This window comes from Thermobia domestica, chromosome 6 (genome assembly GCF_964235325.1).
Source record: "Thermobia domestica chromosome 6, izTheDome1.hap1.1, whole genome shotgun sequence".
Lineage (NCBI taxonomy): Eukaryota > Metazoa > Arthropoda > Insecta > Zygentoma > Lepismatidae > Thermobia > Thermobia domestica.
Genome location: NC_137459.1, coordinates 275,501,618 through 275,526,536, shown reverse-complemented (window position 1 = coordinate 275,526,536; position 24,919 = coordinate 275,501,618). Strand labels below are relative to the sequence as shown.

The 24,919-nt window shown below is 35.7% G+C and overlaps 1 long non-coding RNA gene across 1 annotated transcript in view; it reads right to left on the bottom strand.

Moving 5' to 3' along the window:
- Positions 1 to 9,175, bottom strand: part of LOC145687793 (uncharacterized) — a 174,869-nt gene extending 165,694 nt beyond the window's left edge. The window contains exon 1 of the long non-coding RNA XR_014131767.1: positions 9,118 to 9,175. This is a non-coding gene — a long non-coding RNA (uncharacterized LOC145687793). The remainder of the gene's footprint in view (positions 1 to 9,117) is intronic.
- Positions 9,176 to 24,919: the final 15,744 nt, after the last annotated feature.

The window sequence follows — 24,919 nt, the reverse complement described above, 5'->3', positions numbered from 1 at the left end:
TAATAATGTTGTAGTTTTATATGAAACTTCATAGTGAAAGTAATAATCAAATCATATGAACTATTTTGCGGAGGAGTACAAGCGTCGGTAGGCTAACAGCAAATCAGCGAGATTTAGTTTCACGTGGCTTTGTTTATCGCAGTTTAGAGCTTAGACCGAACAGGGTTTAGTTTCTTTGTGTTCCGTTCTACTGGTCGTCTACATTCTTAATCTTTAAACGCCCATTGACGCAACTGTTGTATCAGGGCTTTAAACCTCAATGGCTCAGTCCTTAATTAAGTCTGGAAGATGTTTTAGAACCAATTTATTCCTGAAGGATACAACTTTCCGCCGGTGTGCATTTTGTCTATGTGGGGGTACCACGTGGCGGTGGGAGGAGGGTAAATATCGTGTTCTTTTGTTTCTTTTTAAACGTTTTTTTGGGAGCCATTCCCTCTCTTGGGGAATAGATTCATAAAAATTGGTACGTGAAGCAATGAAGTAGGCCACTACATGGTAATATCGTGTATTTGTACTTCTTGCTTATATGGGGGAGCAGGGAGAGGGCAAAGTTAGCCAATTTTTTGAGTTTCAGTTTCTTCACGTAAATTACATTTATTTTTACAACAAACATCAATAGCTCAGCCCCTAATTAAGCTAGAAAGATTATTTTGTACCAAACTACTCCTGAGGAATGAAGCCTTCCGCTAGTATGCATTTTATTAGGGATGGGCACGAATAGAGCTAAAACTCGACTCGAATCGAAACTCGAAGCAAATTCGAGTCGAGTTTTGAGTCGAGTCAAAGGTAATTTTCTCGAGTCGAGTTTCGAGCCAAGTCACTGTTTTGAGGTCCAGTTTCGAGTCGAGTCGAATTTGATAAACGGCTCGCTCGTTTAGCTCGTTTTAACTCGTTTTGAAATTATGGCCTGATTAGACTGGAAAGCAAAACGTGAGAAATGTAAGCAGTAATATGGAACACTTTTAGTGTTGCTCAGAAGATGGGATACTGCTCACATCTCGTCTCGTCTCGATTAACAAGACGAGTATGGATTTTTATAACGAGACAGCCTCAAATGTGAGCACCCATGTAAACACCGGTATATACGGTAGTCCTCACCACCAAGGCTGAGACCTGCACGATCTAACTTTTGAGCCGAAGCAGAAACCCAACCCAGGTAGTGATGTTAACTGGCTCAGTTCGGTTCAACTGAGGAGCAGCCGGCTCGATTGAGATGAGGCACCGACTCGGCTCAGGTGAGCCATCGGATTGAGCCGGCTCGGTTGGGTGAGCTGTTGGCTCGGTTCGATAGTGAATGAGCTGTGAGTCGAGCCACTAGAGCTGTTGAGAACCCAAGCCGAGCAGGTTTGCGCATGTTTGGCCGACGCAGTCTAACTTTTAACGATTTTTGGTTCGAGCCTGAATACTTGCTCCTCCGGAACTGAGACCCAGTACCTTGTTAACGATGTCCTTGCCTCCTTGACTTCACTTTTTTCGAGGTCAGCAGTCAACTAGTTTTTTTTTTTTTTTTTTTTAGTATTCAGATACAAAACGCCTATCATACATGTTTATACACACTGGTGATAATAATAATAATAATAATAATAATAATAATAATAATAATAATAATAATAATAATAATAATAATAATAATAATAATAAGAAGAAGAAGAAGAAGAAGAAGAAGAAGAAGAAGAAGTTGTAGTAATAGTAAGTATCATTGATAATAATTATACTGTCTATGTAGGATAATTGAAGAAAGTACTTGAAACTACACACAGCATTTGGCTCGATTTGGTTCGACTCGACTCGAAACTCGAGTCGAGTTGGAGGAAATTTTTCGAGTCGAGTTCTCGGGTTGAGTTCAATGATGTCGGTTTCGAGTCGAGTCGAGTTTCAATGAAAACTCACTCGAACTCGCTCGTGCACATCCCTACATTTTATGTATGTAGGGGGTATTTATGTACGGCCGAGAGAGGGAGGATTAAGTTTTTTTTTTAATTTTTCACCATTTTTTCATCAGATTTTGAAGGCCATTCCTCCCCCTTTGTGGTACATCCACAAAAATTAGTATGTGAAGCAATGAAGTAGTCCCCTACATAATAGTAACCTCTATATGTACTTGTTTTTATAGAGGAAGAGGGGGTCAAATTTGGCTAATTTACATTTAGTTTCAGAACGGTTCCATATAAGGTAAGATACAGTATATTTCACTGAAGTGGTCTAGAAACATAATTCTTGTTCGTATACATGATGCGTCCACCGAAAATGATTTGCATATGGACGTGGTACTGTCGTGGGGGAGGGTAGAGAATGTCTAATTCAATGAATGCTTTTCTGCGCACTTTTTAATACTTCCTACATGAAACGAACTCATTACGCAATGGCAGCAATTGCTACCATTTCTTATATTATTGTCACAAGTATGTGGCCTACACATTAGCATCATTTTGTCAGTGCAGGTGACTGCAAGAGTTGCTAGGGCCCCGCAAAGTCAATATTTTCATATTTTTTAAATGATTTTATGTATGTTCGTTTCTACAAATACGGCGGGAATTTCACGAATGTTACCTCGTTGGAATCTGTGGTCTATAAGCTTTCCAACTGTGTATAAATCATGAATCTGTGAGAGTCTACCATTTTGTTAAAATCCCTGGCGGACGTCTAAAGGTTAATTGTGTTGTAATGCCGTAGACACTGATCATTGCTAGCTATACATGTTGCAGATAGAGATGTATCTTGAAAACTGTTTAGTTAAATATGTCATTTCCTCCTTGCAGGCTAGTCACTGCTCTTTTCTACGAGTTGTATTGTATTTGTCAGAGTATTTCTTCTAGTTTATGATGTGAGAACTGTTCATTATTATGGAAATGATAGTGACCAAAAAATACTCAAGTTTTGAATTTGTGAATTTGGATCTTATGATAGTGTATAGTGTGTTTAACCTAAGTTATTCTTGGAAATTAAGAAATGTTCAAATACTTCACTTGAATTTCTGTTGATTTAGTTTTACGCACTTTGCTGTACAGAATTTCGTTCAGTAATTGCTGTTACAATAAGAATTAACTCTGCTTGTAATTTACTTCATGCACAAATCCTGCCGAGGATGGGTTGTTTGTTAGAAAATTAAATTAGCTTATTCAATCTGATATTTTAGTTGTTTTAAACATGTCCAACCACCATCGAAAAAAAAAACACGTTTAAAGCAATTTGTTTAAAACGTTTGATGCAAACTGAATAAAACAAAAGCCCTCATTTAAAAAAGTTCTAAACACTTGTTTTAAACTTTTTGTTTTAAACATATCAACCCTGCCTATTACACCTGCGACTTTTTCTTTAATGAACAATGAACAAATAAGTAATTACAAAAATACATAAATCCATGACCTTATGTGTTACCAGTTACTGTAGACTTATTTTGCGAAGTACGTGCAAGTTAAGCTACTATAAGATTTTGAACAAGATTACTATACAAGCTACTATAAGATTATTGTATGTTTGCGCTTCTATTCTGCTCATACAAGCTTATAGAAGAGATAACTTATATTCGGATCTGCACCTCATATTTTTGACCTATACTAGCAAGCCATGGTACAGAATCCCAGGAAGTTAGGAAAATAAATTTAAAACAAGATAAACTTTTAATAATAAATTAAGATTATACAAGAGGTACACAGATTAAATCTCTAAGAGATGTTAAACGTACACCTCTCAAATTTAACTTACGTTCTCTATGTGGAGGCTTGTGTTGTATGGAATGTTTATTTGTGGATAAAGTATTCCTGAACGATGAAGAATCCTTTTGTTTGTTTCTTCTCATATTTCAGCACGGCAATTTGCCTTTGTCAACGGAATTGTTAGTAGTAACGGTTGCCCAGATACTTCAATGACTCAAGTGTTTTTGTAGCGAACGAAGTGCCTGTTTACATATATGTATATTGCAGATAAAACAAGAACATTTCTCAACTTGCAAAATGAAAACTACAATATAATCTTTGAAATGTATATATATTGCCACTTGCTATTTGGAGTAACATTGTTACTCCGTTATTATTAGGGCAACCACCTGTACGGTTTAATATACAAAAAATATTTTGCGTATATAATTTAGATTACACATTTATATACGCGACACACACACACACACACACAGAGAGAGAGAGAGAGAGAGAGAGAGAGAGAGAGAGAGAGAGAGTGAGTGAGAGAGAGGTGAACAATTGATCTTAAAATGTTCTTGCAACTTTTCTTAACGTAATAGCTAAAACGCTCTGAAAATCTGAATGGTGGAATGGTGTAAAGATTGAGAGGGAAAAATTGCCTCACATATTCTGCAATATCATCATATGAACAGTGTTGCAAACCCAACATAAATTTTAATTTACTGAAATGGTACTACGTCAAATTGTTGCATAATACATGTCGTATGTTAAAAGAAATCTTACAATACCACAGTTGTTATTCACTGTAAGGATTTAAGGATGTTACAGTGTCACAAAGATCCAAATTCTGGAGGTTTCTACAACAATCATAAAACTAGTGAAACGAATAGTTCAAAGTAGTTTAGTGTCGAATACTATGACCTGACTATGATATCACATATTTTCAGTAAAAAAGGAAGAAGATTAAATGGGATTTAAAATTTGATTCTTTCAAAAGATGTTACTTCGAAAGTGTATCACATCCAATTACGTTGATTATTTTAACTAAAAATGTATAATACCCTTTATAGCAATTTGGTATCTCAAAACCGTTCCGAAGATACATTGAACATTGATAAAGTTTGCAAAACTGACAAAGGTTGTTCGATTGCGAGAATTTGTTCTAATAACATGAACTATTTATGTAATGTTAAAGAAACAGAGAAAAGGAACAATAATTTTCAAAGATGCCATTTTAAAAAGCAGAGCAATCTCTAACTATGTTTTTTTTCATATATGCGGTATAAAATGGGTGTTATTATGATATTTATGTTCATTAAAAACCATCTACGTGATTGAGTGTAATACGTATCTAAGCATTCTTTTCGAAATAAAGATGTTTGAAAAAGTCAAAGGTTCAATCCTTTGTAAAGTGATTCCAATTTATTCGATATTTACGTTTTCATGGTTATAGTATCCAAGAGTAAGCTACTTTGAATAGGCAGTGTCCTGTCTCAACTCTGTCATCTTACTTGCGTCATTACTGTTGTTGATGCCTCCAAAATTTGGATGTTTGCTGAAGCTTGTGATAGCGGTAGTTCGAAACACTGAATAACAAATGCTGTATTGTAAGTTTTCGATTAAAATATATATTTGAAATGTGTAATAATCTGGTGTTCTGTCATTAAAAATAATACAACTTTATGGTGGGTTAGCTGCAATGCTAATTTGTAATATTGTATAGTATGTCAGCCAATTTTCTTCTATTGGTGTTTACATCGTACAAACTTCTATCTTTTCTACATTTTAGTTCAAAAGTTGCAAGTGAGTTCCAAGACTAATGGCCCACACTGCATAGTATACATATGCATTTTTACTAGCGGTACTTTACTGTTTAAAAAAAGAAAGAAAAAACGTGCCGGTATTTAGAATTTGATTTCAAAGTGACAGCAAGTGAATACAAACTTTGCACTTAATTAAAACTTAACTACAATATAAGTTAGAAGTTTAAAATATGTATAGGTGGGTAGGTGGGAAGCCCCAGTTTAAAATTCATGTTCTCTATAACAAAAGAGAGACAGTGGCGTAGTAGACAAGGCATTTACCTATCAACTGACACGTACAATGTACTAAAGAATCAAGTCCAAATTTTGTCATTTTCAACACATTTCATCTTTAAATTATCTATATCTCTCTACCTGTTGCTTCTATCAAAACTTAAAAGAATAGTGTTCACATATTCTAAATAATTCTTTTAATATAAAAACGAAATTCATGTTCAGACATGCATAATTGCATCATGACGATGCAATTCTTGTATATTCTCAATTTTTTGATTCCTTAGAAATGGCTCATTTCTGGAGCTTCTAAATCTCTAAACCAAGATTACACAATTTTAAAAATAAATATGAGTAGGAGTATTAAAAAAATGAATACAGAAAACTTCAAACTAAAAATTTTCCATTGCAAAAAAAATAAATAAATAAACTAAAATTTCAAACTATTTTTAAGAACTTTTCAATGAATGAATGAAACATTTTCAAGCTAAAAAAGTTTTATCAAATTTGTCAAACATTTGAAAACAGCAGTTCAAAAATGATCAAATACGAAACAATGTAAACAAAGATGTTAAAACAAAAAAAGTAAAACAATAATTTAAAAGTAACATTTTGAATGATTTACTTTCTACTAATGACCTTATAATATGACTTTTCCCTAAAGCTTAAAAGTATGAAATTGTTGTTATTGTACATTTATCACTTTTAATAATTAACTATCACGTTTCAAACCCTAACATGTTTTAACCTATTACCTTAGACTATGAATCGTAACTGCAATCCTAAGGCTCAAAATGTTCAAACTAAGAAAAACTTCCATTCCCATTTTAGTAGGTAAGCAGGTATGCAACAGATTGCACCAATGTCCTTAGACTATAAGTCCTCCCGAAGTTCCAAAATGTTAATATGATATATTAACCCAACATCTACAGATCTGAATTTGGCAACATTTGACCCATGAAAGGACACAAGTTAAGCCATCCAAACTTACAAAAATTATGTACCTGAGTTCTTGAGAATTGTTGAGATTTTTCTTTAAATCAAAAATTTAAGGGTGGGCCTTAAATCAAAAATGTACATCTCCTGAAATTTAAGAAGAGTATCTCAAGGTATTCGTGAACTGAAATGAAATCTTTCAGTTCAACGTCCTACAGCGATACCCTTTCGGTTAAAGGGGACAGCTCGGTAGTGTCTGAAGAGATCAACCAAATATCAGGCACATAAATTTGGTATTCGGCCCCGAAATTCCTTGCACGTAATTTGCTGACACATGCCATGTTATATGATAATTTTAGTATTTCTGCATTTTTGAAAAAAATCTAAATAATTCCAATCCTGGAGGTAAACCTCCAGATTTCCGTAAGTTTAAGATTACTACAAATTTTGATTTGCTATGTAACTACAACCGTCAACTTGCTTCCTCAACAACGTAGCAACACTTGGCACAACGGGTGTCAGCAAATTGTGCCACACAACTACAGACTGTACGAAGACATCGTTTACTTAGCGGATACCACGTCCATAAGGTTGAAGTTTTATGTGTTGCCAAAATCTGTTCAACCAAATACTAACTCCAGTGTCAACAATAGTACATTCTGCACACTGTTACGTAGCAATGACCACATGCTCAATTTTCTTGTGTTTATTTATTAGGGTAGTGTACATGCACTTGCTACACTTTCCTCTTAAAAAAAAATATCACAGGTTACTGCACGCAGGAAACTCTACTGCATATCTCCTCCTAGATCGAAACACTTCCTCCTTAACTTCGTCATATATTTAGCCATATAATTGTACATTCATTATGCAAGCAGATGATTGATTGGTTCACATGATATGAGACTAATAACTCTAGAAAGTTCTGTCGTTTTTTTACTCACCACCTTCAAACATCGATATGTCACCTAAGACGTACCTGGAAGACTATAAATAGTCCCCTTCAGCATCGATGACCTTTCGCCAACGTTCTCAAATTCCATGGATTCCACCGCGGTAGAATTTGGTGCTTCGTCAAGCTAAAGAGGTATCAAGTGCATTTCCACCTCTACTAGGGATTTAAATTGGTGTGTTCTAAGGTGATTGTTCAAGGAACAGAACAAGCGATAATCGGACTGCGCAATGTCCGGGTAGTATGGCAGATGTAATAATCTTTCCCATACAAGACGTAGAATGGTGTCCCGGTTCATTCTATCCAAGTGAGACTTAGCGTTGTCCTGTTAAAGATGACCCATTTGCGATTCAGAGTGCTGGCTCCAGAGTTTTGAGTTTTTCCTTGAACACGGTTCAACTGTTGACAGTACACCCTTGCATTGGTGCTCTGACCAGCTGGTAGCAGTTCCCGATGCACAGTACCGCGAGTAGTCCACCAAACACAGAGGAAGATCTCCTTCTTGTGCAATGCTCGTATCGGCTGTTTTGGAACCGATTCATTGGATGCCAACCAATGATGACTGCGCCGTGGAGCTTCGTACAGGGTCAATTTCTCATCACATGTCATCACTCTGTCCATAAATGGTTTCTTTTTTACACGAGACAGCAAAGAAATACAGGTGTCTGCTCGCGTTGCTTTCTGGCCCGGAGTCATATCATGTGGGACTCATTACACAACTTGTAGTGCTTCCCAGGTAGATGGAGGTGCTGTTGAATGGCTTCTCCACTCACATTGAATTGTAGTCCCAGTTCCCCACATGTCTGGATACTGTTCGCCTCAATTGCTACCTGAAGATCTTTATTTTGTGCATATGTTGGTCGTCTGGCACGTGGTGAGTCTTCGAGTGTTTCGTCACCTTCCTTAAACTTGTTAAACCACCGCTGTACTGTCCGCGTAGTCACGACACCCTCACCAAAGGCCTGGCATATCTTCCACTCTCTTGCAGCGGCGTTTGACACCCAGTTTGAACTCGTACAGCATACACGCCCTTATGATGCTCTGTGGAGGTCCCATGTTCACTCTGTCCATACGCAAGTTCAGGGTGTAACTGAACTGCCAAAATCAGGTAGTATGTTGGATATAGCCACACCAATATCTGGCCTTCGCCTTATCTCCATTTGCATTCAACTCACGGTGTGAGGGCCAATTGAATGCAGGCCTCTACAAAATAGGATAGAACTTTCTTGGTTACCTTTATATTTTGGGTTCTTAGTCAACAGAATGAATAATGTTTCTAAGAAATATTTTGGTAACTGATCTATTTTATCTGCCCTTTTATTTCTACTTCTCTAGACTCTCAGTTTTCACTTCATTCCTCTTGTTTTATTATTATTATTATTATTATTATTATTATTATTATTATTATTATTATTAATATTATTATTATTATTATTATTATTAATAATAATAATAATAATAATAATAATAATAATAGTAATAATAATAATTCAAGTGTAAACCCTCCCTGCGGTTTTTTGTACTTGAAAGATAATTGAACAAATAAAGTACTTACAATAGATAAAAGAACATTCAAAAACTCACAAAAAGATTATTGACTATTGTAATGGTCCTTCCACTGACTGTTTTAAGGTAGTAGGATTATTTACGCCATTTTATATCGATGTACGTATAGCTCAGGGTCAGGAAACTGGATAGTATATTTTCGTACAAAATGCAGTAGAAAGTCTTCTAAAACATAAAACGAGAAGGAATGTCAACATTATCCAACAAACGCCAGACAAGGGGAAAATCTAAGTAGTGAACTTATCAGGTTGATTTGGAATGACGAAGCGGATGTCACCTATGGGACCCACGGTCAGGAATTGATGAAACACCAAAACAAACCTCTCTAGATAGTCTTATCTTCAGTTATATTTTGTTTTTGTCCTTTCTTCAGATGACAGGTCGACGATGAGTTCTACTGATAAATGCAACTGTTGGCCATATTTTGTAGTTCTTTCAGTGGCCCAGAGATTTTTTACACAAATATTGGAGCCAGAAGAAAGTCAATGAATAACCTATTATAGTAGAAATTGATAAATATAAGACGCATAGTTGATTACAACTAGCTCATATCTAGGTCTGGAAGTTAGACTTTTCTTTCATTTTACTGTATTCCTATTTTACGTCATTCTTAATATATTTAGCCCTTTAGAGAGTAATGTGGCATAGACCTATAAACAGAGAACTGATTGTTTTGTCGAGGATGTATGTGGTATATAACCACACGATCTTGACGGAGAGGACAGTTGTGGTTTATAAGCTTCATTTGCGTTTAATTTGTCAAGTAAGTTATTCAATACCCAATCAGATGCTTGAACAGATTTTAGGGCGTTCTCTCTCTCTCTCTCTCTCTCTCTCTCTCTCTCTCTCTCTCTCTCTGTGTGTGTGTGTGTGTCTTTAAAGGAACACTGATAGCCATCCTGAAAGCGTTAACAAATAAAATAAGTCAGTCTCACAATCAAATGATAATAGTTCTATGCATTTTTTTTAGGAATTATTGAAAAAATAATAAAAAATAATTAAATAATAGTAAAACTTAAAAGTATAAAATAGTACTGAGTTAAGAATCTATCATTATAATATTTAAAAGAAGAATTAATCTGTGTGTGAGTGACAGACTGATCAAGGACGAGGTCAATCCGATTAAATTAGAAACTTGGAATTTGGACGAGGCATAAGGTTTGTGACGTGAGATACACACAAGAAAGGGTTTTGGGAATTTCGATGGGAAAGGGGGCTTCAAAATGTCCATATTCCCGAATTCTTGAATGCTAGAGACGTGAAATTTGGTATATAGACTTCTCACTTAAAGCAATATATGTATTTCAGCGGATGTTGATATTGCACCTAGAAAGAAAGAAAAAGGAGTGAAAAGGAAAAAAAATGACGAATATTACAATTATTATAATAAATTAAGATTTCTACGTCTCAGAATTTGTTAACGTTAAAGACATGAAATTCAGTATTTGAACTTCTCATTTAAAACAATAAAATATGTGTTCCTGAGTTCTTTTTTTAATATTTGGCCAAGAAGAGAAAAAAATGGGGTAAGCAAGAGAAAAAGGGGAGAGATTACAACTATTATAATAATATATCCATATCTCGGAATTCCTTGGCATTAGAAACATGAAATTTGATATTTGGATTTCTTATTTAAAATAATTTAAGTACGTATGTGTGTTTCTAGATATTTTACATAGCATTGAAGAAAAGGGATAGGGTACTTCCTTAAAATTCCCACATGAGATGATCTTTTTTTTTTTTTTTTTGCGTGACCTAGAGTTCAGACGAATTTTACATTTATGAAATGTGCAATAAGAAGAACGCAAAATGGTGTCCACAATAGCACGTGAGGCATTTGTTGGTATTGAATAATCTTACGAGTAGTAGGATAACCTTGCTACTGAACAATCTTCAATAACCTTGATAATACCATAACCTTGATATTACACGATGAACACATAAACACTCAATCTGTTATTCTGTTATGACGAAAATGCTGATTGCATTAATATTTAGTTTAATATTCGGAACTAGAAATGCACTATGGCTGTAACTTTCGTCGGTCGCACCTATTTCAACACAACATTTGATTTCAACGCAGAATTCCCAGCAATCACAATTTCCAACAATTTTCTGGAGTTCAGCCGTTCACATTTCAATTTTCTGCTATTACTACAGTAAATTGAAGTTTGAACATCGAAAATGTATTTAATCAAAGTTGAAATTTTGTTATACAGATACTTTGCATCAGAATATAATATTATATAATCTTTAAAAACAATACGTACAAATCAATAGCCAGTAATCGTGGATCACAGTTCTTTTTTTTTTACCCTTCATAGTTTTACTAAGGATATCATTAGGCGTATGTACAGAAAATATTGCTGGATGATAACTTCAACTTCAACACTCAGGCAAAAAGAAAACAGAATTAGAACAGAGTAACTTTAAATTTGTATATAGTAAGAACATGTAAAGTGATGATTGAATGTATTCTGATTATCTTTTAATGTAAAGATTATATTTGCATTTTGCAACCAAAATAGAATTAAATAAACATGTAGAAATAACTCATTACTTCCGAAACTTATTATTAAACATGCTTTTACAATGCAGAAGTTAATTCTGACACTCATTGCAAAGAAAGATTTAGCATTCTGTTGTTGCATGTGGTAAATTACTCCCTTCTAGGCTAGATTGTAGTTACTCTAATCTTCAAGTGTTTGCTTGTGTATTTCAACTAACAATGAATGAAGAGTCATGTTCTCATTCAAATTGTAAGGGTGAAAAAAAGTCAACGTTAGTTCCAATGTCAGAGAAGCGTTTCATGTCCTGAATACAAAAAAAAAAAACTGCGTAATTCACTACATACTCACATTACATCCACACCCATGTGATTTTTTAATGCGACAAACCATTTGATACTAATAAAAATAATATGAGACTTCTTTTACAGTGCAACATTCAGAAACATCTGTAGCTTGACAGTCACTGACTGAGATTCGTCTCTTCTAGAGGATTTATACTCTGTATTTTGTCTAACAACAGGATGAAATTTCCCATTTCAGGCACCAACAACTGTTAAAGAAAGGAGAATAAAGCACTTAGTGTTTCAAATGCACTCATTGGTCAACATGACCCACTCATTGCAAGAGATAAGTTGCTTAGTTCTAAATATTGAAGTAAGGCCTGAAGTGTTTGGATTTGTGCTACTACCTAATGGTTATTTGCTTTCACGGAACAGTTGTTCTAGTACATGCTGCTGAAGCATTCTCCAAACCACGGAATCTTAGTCAATGTCTATGCAAAGGAATTGCTTGAACACATGAAAACTTACCTTCCTGAAATATCTAGTCTCTTTCGGTGCTCCGCATTCTTTTTCTTAAAATAACATTATGTGTGCATTTCATCCAAGCAATATTCCCATAAATCATTGTATTATTATTATTATTATTATTATTATTATTATTATTGTTATTGTTGTTGTTGTTGTTGTTGAAATGTTTGACTAGAGCAAAACATCTGTATTCTCCTAAACACATTTCTTTTTGCTTAAAAAAAAAACTAGAATTAAATAATAAAGAAGCGGATTCTGTACGCGTTGGGTTGACCACGAGGCAAGACGAGACGAGACAAGACATTGTTTTGTGCGAGCGACGGGATGGGACAGAGCTCCTCCAATGGAAACATATACACTTTACGAGGCAAGTTATTATTTTCAAACCTTTCGAGACAAGATAGATTCAACTCTTGTCTCATGAGCAACCGTAAGTGTTTTTTTTAAAAAAAAATATAGTTACATGTATAACTATTACTAAAGTACTAAAATCATTGATGTGTGAAAAACATGTTGTTAACAAAAATAAATAAAACTTGTTATATGTAATATACAACTAACTATTAACTTTAGCACTACCGGTACTATTAATAAGTTAGCACCAATACTACTAGCAGCATTAGCAATAATATAGTGAGAACTAGGCCTGTCCAGTGATCTGGCTAGTGCCTATCTTTAGTGCATGTAGCCCCGAATTCAATTATCTTTAGGGGAGCTTTGAACACATTGTAGCGGTTGGTATTCAACTTTAAGCTGTAAATCCACGTCTCATATAATCTCCGTGCAGAAAAGGAACGCTAATCTTCAAAATAATAATAATAATAATAATAATAATAATAATAATAATAATAATAATAATAATAATAATAATAATAATAATAATAATAATAATAATAATAATAATGAAGACTGTGAACCTAGAAATGTATTGATGAATTTACCAATTGAGAAGAATGATCCCAATAAGATACAATTGATAGTGCTAAAGTAACTTATTACTTTTGTTAAAATCAATATTATTAGCTTTCGAGTGACGATAGGAGGAAAGATTGGTGATTGAGGAAAATAATGTAATTGAAAGTTTATGTCGATTTAAGCATTTCATGGACCCTACTAGCCGAAAAATTGACTTTGAATCTTTATCCGTCTGTTTGTCCTTTCATCCCTCCATAGATGCACTATGTATACAAGTGAGACCATCATGTTCAAAGTAGATGGACCATATTTCAATTATAAATCAGATTCACCTGAGGGATTTGGAATCTTCTTTCTACCCCCAAAATAAAGATAGTTTACTGGTCAATGAAAGTAAAAATAATAAGAAAGAAGAGTCTTTTCAATTTCGTTAATATTACATAAATCAATCTTTAACTAACAACTCCAGGGTATGTCACATTCTTGGAGGGAAACCAGAAAAGGTGGTATATCATTGGCGGTAAGTTATGTTCGGATGATTTTCTCAAAAACGACCCAGGCGAATTTGTTTACACTACATAAAAAGTAAAAAACTTTAGATTATGACATAATTCACTCTCTTTGAAACATCCAAAAGGTGTAATTTATTCTCGGAGTGTTATTCCAAAGGATATTTACAAAAAATGGCTCATACAATATTATAATGATATTTTATAAATATTTTATTTGCGACTCTACAGTGTGATGTGCGTGATTTCTTATATAAGATCTACAAGGGGTAGTTTACTCATTTGAGGGGTGAATTTCTGGAATGCATGTTTTAACGACTTAGGCAACTTTGTTAATGTTTATAAATAAACATTTCACTAATAGTCCTCTACTAAAAAGGAACAGGAAGAAAATCCCACAAGGAGTAGATTATTCTTGAGTTTTTTTCTTTTCTTTATGTTTTTTAATTTCCGTAATGTGACAGGTTATGCTGTTCATATCTCATAAATAAAATTTCCATTAGGTCTGATATTTCTATAATAAATCAGCAAGAGGTGGGTTACCCTTAGCGTGAATTTCCTTCAGACTAAGTTTTTTCAAACACAACTATTATAATTCTGTTCGTATTTAATAAATAAATGTTTCAATAATAGAGTAAATGGTATGTCCTAATTTAAGAAACAGGAACAAAGAAAGTTCACTGTGGAGATCTTTACCTTTTCATATTTTTATTTGGTTTTTATTTATGGATTTTCGTTATTTCTTTATTTATAAATATATTCTATATATTTGTTGTTTCCATGGGAGTGTGTAAAAAATGTTTATTATGCCTATATACATATTGTCACCCTCTTCCCCACTGAATTTCCAAAAACTCCTTCCTTAGTAAGACCTTATATTACAAATCCTATACCCTGTTCAAATTTCAAGTTTCTTGCTTAGGTGGTTTAATCTGGACGTTGATCAATCAGTCAGTCACCCAGGACTTCTTCTTTTATATGCATATTTATTCTACTTTTTTTCTTTTGAACTGGAAAACGTATTCCCAGTTCAAAATTAATCTTGGAACACAACTAGTTCCTGCCTCAAGGTTGTTATGATGTCACATTGATTAACGGGCGTATCCTAAGGGGTAGGATAGCTCAAATATTTTCCATAAATTTATTATCCCGGTGCAAAGAAAGGACATTTCTGGTAGTACTATATGCAATTCTAGCTCTCCCCACTAGTGTGGTTGCTAACATTGCGGTTCGGGTTTCGATTCCCGGTGGGAAAGCCTTGGAATATAAATACTTTATAGTGTTCGGATTCCACGGGCCCATGTCTGAAAAAAAAACTGGCTGCTGAAAATGATATTAAACAACAAAACTAGTTTAGAATTATGTAAAATGAAATTTTTAAGTTTTACGTCCCACGCTTATGCCGGTTAGGTTAAAGGAGACGGTGATGATGAGTGATGAATGAAATGAAGAAAGCGGTAGGAAACGGGAGAACCCCTAGGAACCCCACGCACACGGTGTTTGTCCACCACAAAGTTCACTTGGCGGGGCCTAGGATCGAATGCGGGACCCCAAGCACCAGAGATGAATACACTACCACTGAGCCACCGCGGCCCCTTAGAATTATGTTTCATCAATATTACTAAATGAGAAATGCATTAAAACATATAGGAACATTGTTACTAAAGGGCAGCATAGTCTTTTGTGAGTTATAATGCTACATAGTTTAGGTACTTGTCTATTTGTTGGTATGTGTAATTAACTATGGTACAACATCTCGTGCATTTCATTTTTAATTGCAAGAGTTCAAACAGGTCAGACTTCAATGAATCTCTTTATTTTAAATGAAACACGTTTATCGTCGAGAAATCAGGACATGCATTTGTATTTACTTGTTCAATCAAAAAGATCTTTTTAATCCTTATTAAAATTGATTTTTCATCATGTACTGTATTCTTACAGTGTTTTACTTCTCAATAAATGTATTTAATATGATTTATGTTACTCATACTATATCCAGTGGGCTGATACACTTGAAAGTGTACTAGTAAAATACATACCATGCATTGACTATTCAAATTCAATACAAGGGGTTATTCATGTTTCTGAGAAACGAGATGACAACAAACCTTAACCAATGTTATTCCAACCAACGGAGTTCCCACTGATCGAGAAAAAGAAATATCAATGACCATCTATACAATATACACCTGTATAAGATTAGATCTCCGACTTTCTTTGAAGAAACCGTGGTCAGTATTTATATATTTGTTTTACCTTTAAGCGAGACAAACTTCATTACAGAGGGCTTACACATTTGTTTCGCAAAACCATAATGCAAATAAAAAATCTGGATATTATCCACTTGACTACAGGGCAACAAAACAGAAACGAATATATATATAGAAGTATTTGCAATAGAAGTATTTGCATAGTTACTTTCAAAAGTCAATTTTATTAAAATAATATTCCAGTATGAATAAGTTTTGTCTGTAACAAACAATTGCTGTATTATTTACTGTTTCTTTAGTTGTATCATAACACGTATGCAAACTATTTAAATATTTTTAAACTTCTGTAGCGCTGTTCCCAAATATATTCTGGCAAATGTATCTAGATTTTTGACGGTAACACCTTGTAATCGTTCGGACTGATAGAATAAATCGTGCATTCGTTCACCTTAATATGTTGTTGTACTGTTACAGTGTTTCTCAAAAATATTATTTACAAGGTATTTGCGATAAAATTTGTCGATGTGTCACGTGACAAATACTTAAAATCGTTTCCAAGTATTCTTAACTTTTTGATTTTTGGTTTTGGGCTCAGAGTAAACAAAAAATATTTTCATAAATTCACTGAAGAGCTTTTCCTGTTTTTCAGATTAGATAAGGAACTTTTCTAATGGCTGACATCCATCTGTCAAACTGCCAAGGTTGAATTTCGGCTATCCTGAATTGTCAACCAAATGGATTAGGTGAACCTCTAGATGTACTGGCCTCTGGTGCTGGCCTTCAAACAGCTCTGGAACTTCCAAACAGCAATTGGTGCCTTTGGTGGTCCTCTGAAGACTGATACAGTGGAAGGGAGAAATATGAGTTCATTTCTATCTGTCGTCCTTTGTCGTAGTCTCTGGATATCGGACTCTGTCCATCCCTTGGAACTTGACTAAGTCTCTCCCTTGATCTGAATAATTGAGTCTTTAAAATAGCACGGTTGAAATTGTCCGAATAATTACTTGAATATTTGTTATTCGAATAATGTTTATGTTGTTATTCAAATATCTGAACAACTGAGTATTCGTTTTCAGTATTTGAATAATTGAAGAGTTATGTGGAAAACTATGATAACCCTCACTTTAAAACCAAGTGAGTTAGTTACAGAAGAAGAATGATAACACTCATATGAGCTGAATTGTCGAAAGAGTTCAGGTTTGAAACAACAGCATATTCAGTATGCTATTTTTTTCTATCTGGAATTGTTTCCGCAATTCAGCTTACATTAATGTTATCATCTTTTTTTCTGTAACTAACTCACGCGGTTTTAAAATGATGGTTATCATTGTTTTCTCCCCAACTCTTCAATTATTAAAATATTTCTTGTTATGTGAATAATTGTTTGAACACTTATTTGCTTTCCGACTAATTATTCATTAATCGAATAATGAATTATTTGGATTTTAAAGACACTGAGCACTACTTTAAACGACGAGAAATACTGTTTATGTAAACATAGGTTAAAACTTCTTGTTACTTTTGCTTCCTACGTACATGGATACACGCCTATATGTCAAGTTCAATATAGTAACATAAGAATATCACACAATAATGTTAATAGTGAGGAAGATCAAGCTAAGCGGAAAGTATAAGTTGGTAAAAATGTTTCTGCCGATTTATTTGTTTTAAACAATTTCCTTGTATAAAATAACCCAGTAATTTGCCAGATGAGTAAATACGCTCTAATGAACATACATTTATGTTTCCTGATTTCCTAGTGTTTCCGCTTTGAAGGCATGTGATTCAAATCCAGATAATTGTTTGTAACACCACCATTTATTTGTTAAAATAAAACTTGTGTGTTCTTTCTGACATATAATTATTAAAAGCTTAATTATTCAACCGTACCTAAGATTAATTAATCGTAATCGGTTTTAAAAAATTATTAAAGAATAACATAAATTCAGCTTCCTACATTAAATACTCGAGTATCTGCTATTATACGGAAATATTGTTTATGTTTATATCTATAAAAAATAATAAGAATACTGTCAATTCTCAAATTCCTTAAGCATTTTCGGTGTATGAGATACTTAATTCGGTTCCCGGTGAAACAATCTTGAAATATTAGAACGTATTACAATTTTTTATACCTTAATTAAATGATGCCTTAAACTACAAGTCGAAGTCTGATATAGCCTTGGTGCTGAAAAGGGAACATAAACTTCAATCTAATTATATCCGAATCTAAAACAACATAAAATTGTATATATATATATATATATATATATATATATATATATCGAGAGAGAGAGAGAGAGAGAGAGAGATAGGTATATAGATGTATAGATGCGAATCCATGTTGTAATGTCAGTCATCACGGCATGACGTGTCCTCAGGTTGCGGATCGAGGAGCATGCCTCAAGATATAGAGGTTAGCTGCGAACACAATGAATAAGCAGTCGCGGACAGACGACAAAGAGTGGTCCTCCAGCTTGGGAGTTTGGCTGAAGCTAATAACCTCATCTTGTAAAAAAGGCACTTGTTCGGAAACATTCACAGATGCCTCGGACCAGGACTGATAAATTGGCACGACCTCAGCAAAAGAAAATGGATATGAGATTTTGAACATGGAACATTAGAAGTCTTTATAGGGCAGGCGCTTTAAAATCCGTAACGAATGAGTTAGAGAAATACAGAAGGGACCTACTAGGAGTTCAGAAAGTTAGGTGGGAAGGAAATGAAACTATGAATTTCGGAAATTTTACGTTCTTATACGAGGAAGGAAATAAAAGTCACCAATTAGAAGCAGGGTTTCTCGTTCACAAACGAATAATGTCAGTAATTAAGCGGGTTCCATTTGTTACTGACAGACTTTGTTTTATTACTCTTAAGGGTCGGTGGTGTGATACTATTGTTTTAAATGTACATACCAACACAATATGAGGATGACAATATAAAAGACAGTTTTTACGAAGAAGTGGAACGGATATTTGACCAACTCCCACGATACCATATGAAAATTATATTAAGGGATTTAAATGCGAAGGTAGGACGAGAGGATATTTTCAAACCGATTATAGGGAACGAAAGTCTGCATAACGAGAGTAATGACAACATCTTAGACTCGTGAACTTAACAACACCCACAAACCTTATCATCAAGAGTAAAAAAAATCCACATAGCAACATTCATAAATAATACATGGACCTCACCATACGGAAAAACACATAATCAAATAGATCACGTTTTAATAGATAGAACAAGACAATCTAGCATAATTGATGTTTGGTCGTTTAGAGGGGCTGATCGTGGCATTGATCACTACCTGATAGCAGCTATAATAAGAGAGAGATTATCGTTGAATAAATTAAATATTCAACGTCTGAAAACGGGTATATTTAATTTAAAGAAATTAGAAGAGAGCCAGGTAAGACCGAATATAAAATTGAAGCTTCGAATAGATTTTCGGTTTTAGAAGATTCAGAGTGCTCTAGTGTTGAGGATGCTTGGATCGAAATTAGACATAGCATTACAATTTCAGCAAAAGAAAAATTAGGACACGCGAAAATACGTATGAGTAAACCATGGTTCGACCAGGAATGGTTGGACTAGCGGAGAAGACAAAACAGGCAAAATTACGTTGGCTACAAAATCCGAATAAAATAACTACACAAAATTTCGTACAGATCAGGCGGGAAACTTCCATAACTTTTGGAACATAGAAACGCGATTTTTTGAAAGCTAAAATTAAGGAGCTTGAAGATAATAGTAAAAATTAAAAAAAAAAAAATCGGGACACGTATAAGGGGATCAACGAACTTAAGAAAGGCTACCAACCTCGTGCTTATACATTAAGGGAAGCTGACGGAACAGTTCTCACTTATACAGATAGCATCTTAAACAGATGGAAATATTTCTTTGACGAATCGCTTAACACGCAGCCAAAAACTAATGTGCGTGGAGAAAGGGAAACACACATCGCAGAACCGTATATTCCAAAATCTTACCTAATAGAAGTTGATATCGCTATAAAGAAATTAAAGAAACACAAACCTCCGGGTGTGGACGAAATTCCGGCTGAGTTAATTTTAGCTGGAGGCGAAAAATTGTGGACGAAGATACACAAACTCATTCTTCTTATTTTGAACAAGGAAGAATTGCCACAAGAGCAGAAAGAATCAATCACTATTCCAATTCACAAGAAAGGTGACAAAACTGATTGTAATAATTATCGAGGCTTTTTTCCTCTGTCAACGTCCTATAAAATCCTCTCAAACATTCTATTAGCAACATTTACCCCATACACAGATGACATTATGGAAGATTATAAGTGCGGATTTAGACAAAATCGATCAACTATCGACCAAATATTTACCATTCCACAAATACTCGAAAAAAAGTGGGAATACAATACCCCAGTACATCAACTATTTATTGATTTTAGAAAGGCTTATGACTCGGTTAGGAGAGATACATGGTACAAAATTCTTACAGAATTTGGTATACCGAAAAAGCTAATTAGATCAATTAAGATATGTTTAAATGAATTCCAATGTAACAACCGGGTACAAAATTTCTTGTCCACGAGCTTTCCTGTCGAGAATAGCCTGAGACAAGGAGGTGTGTAGTCGCCATTATTATTCAACCTTGTCCTGGAATACACTATAAGGAAAATCAAAGATAGCAACCAGGGTCTAGACTTGAATGGTGTTCTTCAGGTTATGGTGTATGCTGATGATGTAAATTTGAATGAGGAGGTAGGAGAACAATAAAAAGAAATGCAGTGGAGGTCTTATTAAATGCTTGCAGGAACATCGGTTTAGAAGTAAATGCAGATAAAACTAAATACATGGAAGTTCGTCGGGATGGTAATACGGCAAATGATGGATGTGTTAAAATATCGAATAATACTTTTGATAAAGTGGTTACTTTTAAATATTACCATTAGCAAACGAGAACTATATTCGCGAAGAAATTAAATGTTGACTAAAAGCAGGGAATTCGTGTTCTTATTCGGTTCAAAATCTCTTGTCGTCGCGAAATCTATCGAGGAATTTGAAGCTTAAACTATACAAAACGATAATCATGCCTGTTGTTCTGTATGGTTGCGAAACATGGTCGCTTACTCTGAGGGAAGAACATAGATTGAAAGTATTTGAGAACAAGATTCTGAGATGAATAGTTGGACCCAAGAGAAACGGGAATGGGAAATGTAAGAAACTTCATAACGAGGAATTACATAATTTATATGGTTTACCAAACATTTTTAGGATCATTAAGTCTAGGAGGCTCAGGTGGGCAGGTCATGTAGTCAGGATGGAAGAAAGTAGGAACGCTTTCAAAGTCTTAACTGGAAGACCAACCTCAAAACGACCATTAGAAAGACCTAGGTAAAGATGGGAGGACAATATTAAGATGGATCTCATAGAAATAGGAATACAAAGTAGAAACTGGTCAGTCGAGAGCCTGAGGATAGAAGTCAGTCGAGAGCTTTTGTGAACACTGCATTGAACCTCCGGGTTCCACAGGCCATAGAGTTTGTTAGTTAGTTATTATCATGCGAATACGCAGTTTTTCCACATAGTTAGAATCCGATATTCGAAAATATGTTTCTTCTACCCATCATATATATATACAGGGTCCCCCATTTTAATATTTCTACGGAAATATCTCGAAAACGGTTGAACACAAATGAACTGAACAAAAACTCAAATAGGAAATGCCATGGGGCAAATCGAATGGTGATGTTGCGGTGCCCTCCAGGGCCGCTCTTCAAGGGGGCCGAAGTCCAACTTTAAAATTTTAAATAGAAACATGGGGCGAGTGACACCTGGTTCGATATATTTTTTTAAAAAAAACTAAAAAGCGATGTTGCAAAATATTTTTCATATCTGTCACCGTATTCAAAATGGCCGCCAAGTTATGTTACTTGTATCAGATAAACGTCCAGTAGCACTAATATGAAAACGGTTGAATATAAATGAACCAAACAAAAACTCAAATAGGAAAGCCATGGAACAAATCGAATGATGTCGCGGTACCCCTCAGGGCCGCCCTTCACGGGGGCCCAGGTCCAACTTAGAAATTTTAAAGGAAAATATGGGTCAAGTGATACCTCTTTTGATAGATCTTCATACATTAAACAGCGTTGTGGCAAAATATTGTTCATATGGGTCACCGTTTCCAAAATGGTCGCCAAGACATGGTGCTTGTATCAGATGAAACGTGCAGTACCACTAATATAAAAACGGTTGGAGATAAATGAACAGAATAAAACTCGTATAGGAAATCAAAGAGAGTATTTATCATTCCACGTCTCGAGAATAATCCAACGGAGAAAAAGATTATTAAAGTATAAGTGCCATAATGCTAAAGAGGAAATTTAATTCTTAGAAAATTATCTTTCCGATCTCCCTCCGTAAGTGGGTGAAGCGGAAATTAATGGTAAAATATCAAATGATAACCCCACTTTTACTTGCAATAGGTATGTTTTGTCTGAAACAATTGGATGTATCCTCGTCGCCAAAAGTGCCTTTACATCGCCGTGACGGGTATGTTAACGCGCAGTACTCTAAGGAAGGGATGGTTGCATAAGAAATTGTGATTAATTTTGAAGAGTTTTTATTTTGACTAGGGAAATAACGTAGGTATAGGGAGTAAAGGCATAGATTAGAAGCATCAGCGCACTGTCCTCTCTGAAAAGATTCGTATTCTCAGTTTTTCAATTTACTGTCTTATATGTTAAGTTAATAACTGTTAACAACTGCTACTAGCGCTTTTCACTCTTCAGGACTTTAATACACGTTCGCAGGACACTTTTCTAAGTCCTAAATGTGTGCGTTAATTATTTCATTCCTCTCACTGTAATTATTTGAGAATGGAAACTGATTACGCTGAACGTGAATATGTTTCGCTGTCGTAAAGCAAGGACCGTAATAAATGTAGATAAGGTTCTTATTATTATGCAAAACACAGAAGTATTTATTCCGTATATAGAACAATATAATACAGTAACTAAGAAACAACATAATCACTTACGCCCGCATGATATTTTCCAACGGAAGGGGGGAGGCAAAATACCGATAGAGACTTTTTCATTTTATTGCCCTATATATGTTAAGTTAAAATCCATAACATTAATATTGATAGCGTATATCCTCTTTTGCCGCTGTAGCCCATTAGTCAGAACATTCATCTCCAGACATGATGTCGAGAGAATAGAAAGAAAATATATGAACAGTGGCGTAATTAATTTTACTGCGCCCTGGATCGATCGATTTTGATTTACTCATACTCCACCAGCCCCCCCTGTCCCAGGTATTTCAGTTGCTGCCTTATATATAGGGTTCCATGTCAGAAGGGCAGACAAAAGGGCAAACACAGAAAGGCCCGAGTCAACACGGCCCGCGACATAAGGGACCCGCTACAAAAGGGCCAGACCAAAAAGGCCCCGCGTCAAAAGTGCCCGGGTGGAAAGGTCTCGGCAACAAAATGGCCTGAGTCAAAAGGGCCCGAATCAAAACGCACCTAATAAAAAGAGCCTTGGCCAAAAGGATCACACAAAAAAGAAACTGAGTCAAAAAGCTGTGCGTCAAAAGGACCCGTGCCAAAAAGAAGCCCCCTACAAAAGGGCCCAAGTCAGTTATGCATCAAAAGGGACCGAGTTAAAAGTCCTCCGCAAAAAAAGGGACCGAGTCAAAACAGGTCGAATCAAAACGACCCATATCAAAAGGGCCGGGTAAAAGGGTCCCAAGACAAAAGAGTCCGAGTAAAAAGGGAACTGCCTCAAACAAGCCCGGGTCAAAGGGGGCCACGCTACAAAAGGCCCCAGTCAAAACTGCCTCGCGTCAAAATGTCCCGGGTCAAAAGACCTCGGCAACGAAACGGCCTGAGTCAAAAGGGCCCGAATCAAAACGCCCTTCATAAAAAGAGGTCGGGTTAAAATGGTCCCACGACAAAAGGACCCGAGTGAAAAGGCCCTGCGTCAAACAGGCCCGTGTCAAAAAGGGGCCCCGCTACAAAAGGGTAAAAGTCAATCGGACCTGCGTCAAATGGGCCGGGTGGAAATGTCTCCGCAACAAAAGAGCCAGAGTCAAACGGGCCCGAATCAAAACGCCCTTATAAAAAGGGCTCTGGCCAAAAGGGTCCCACAACAAAATGATCCGAGTCAATTGTCCTGTGTCAAACGGCCCGGGTCAAAAATGGGCGTCGCTACAAAAGGACCCAGTCAAACGGCCCCGCATCAAAGGGTCCCGGTTCAAAAGATCTCCGCAAAAGAGGACCCGAGTCATATCACCTTTCATTAAAAGGACCTGGGTCAAAAGGGTCCCGCGATAAATGGGCCCTGCGTCAAACAGTCCGTGGTCAAAATTGCCCCGCTACAAAAGACCTGAGTCAAAACGGCCCCAAGTCAAAAGGGTCTGGGTCAAAAGGTCTCCGCAACAAAAGGTCACAAGTCAAAAGTGGCCCCGCTAAAAAGGGCACGAGTCAAAACGGACCCGCGACCATAGGGCTCGGTTCACACCTCTCAGCAGCAAAAGGGCGGGAGTCAAAAGGGCTCGGGTCAAATATCTCAGCAATAAAAGAGCAGGAGTCAAAAGTGCCTGAATCAAAACGACCCTCATCAAAACAGCCGGCTCAAAAGGGTTTCACGACAAAAGAGCCCGAGTCAATAGGGACGTTCCTCAAACGAGCCTGGGTCAAAAGAGGTCCCACTACAAAAGGTCCCGAGTCAAAACTGTCCCGCGTCAAAAGGTCCCGGGTTAAAATATCTCGGCAACGAAAGGGCCTGAGTCAAAAGGGCCCGAATCAAAACACCCTTTATAAAAAGAGGTCGGGTTAAAATGGTTCCAC